The following is a 1,043-nucleotide window of genomic DNA, read 5'->3' on the forward strand; positions in this document are numbered from 1 at the left end:
CACATAGTGGGGAACCAAAATCCACCTACACACAAAGCACCAAAGGGGAGGATACATTGTGAAAGCAGTACAGATCTTAGAAAAATGTAGGTATGATAAGCTGAATATCTTTACGCGAACATAGTGGCAAAAGAACCAGGAAACTTTTCTCTGTTATCCAGTTTATTTGGCTTGTTACATTCAAGGGCACGGTTGTAAAAGCTTGCACTGCCATGAAGCAGACATTGGAGTTGCATGGGTGAAGTGCACACCCTACCTGCTTCGCAGGAACCACAACTCAGTAAAAATCTTTGCAATTACCTGTAGCTTAACTTACTTTGTCTTTTAAGATCTCAGCGACGTGTGTGTTCATTTCCTACGTCGGGAGTGCGACAGCCCATTTGTCTTGTGCACAGAAACAAATCTGTCAAAAGCGTCTGAAATTCAAAGATTCCCCATTTGTAACAGGCCAATGGAGCATCACATGTGACAACTTCACCCGATGTCAAGTGACGATATCAGTTAACGACTACGGCAACAACCACATTGAGTTCAGCATAAGGTAACAGGACTCAAGAGGGTAGCCATCACACTGACTGCATAAAGTAATAGGAACCCACATGCTAGGAATGTTACCAAGCAAACCGTGGATGAATCATGACACAGCAGCCTCTCAACTAACCTTCCATTCACGAAACCCAACGGCTTCTGGTCGTATCTTCCAAGGCGTACAACCAGAGAAACATGTCCAGACTTCACCAGCAAGGCACAAACACACAGTCAGAACAGTCTGAGCCACCAATGCCACGCCGAAACACCCAGAACAGGAACGACTACAACACGCGACCACACGCCTCCGGTGCTCCAACGTCGACTGAGCACTGAGCAGTGGCGGATGCAGAGTGTGGCGTTGGGGGCGCCACAGTCGCGGCGCTCTTCGTGCTATATCAAGAGAACGGTAATCGGCGCTAGCACGACAACAATGCTATCGGAAAGAGGACATTTTCCCCATCATAACGAGACCTCATTCACCTTCCTACGCCGAGAAACACCCAATATCGAAA

The 1,043-nt window shown here is 47.3% G+C and overlaps 1 long non-coding RNA gene across 1 annotated transcript; it reads right to left on the bottom strand.

Annotated features, from left to right (window-relative positions):
- On the bottom strand, positions 1-804 carry LOC135383411 (uncharacterized). The gene is made up of 3 exons (XR_010419859.1): positions 662-804; positions 317-416; positions 1-256 (listed from the first exon to the last, which is right to left on the bottom strand). It is a non-coding gene; the product is annotated as an uncharacterized LOC135383411 (long non-coding RNA).
- Positions 805-1,043: the final 239 nt, after the last annotated feature.

Source organism: Ornithodoros turicata, chromosome 2, assembly GCF_037126465.1.
Source record: "Ornithodoros turicata isolate Travis chromosome 2, ASM3712646v1, whole genome shotgun sequence".
NCBI classification, from domain to species: domain Eukaryota; kingdom Metazoa; phylum Arthropoda; class Arachnida; order Ixodida; family Argasidae; genus Ornithodoros; species Ornithodoros turicata.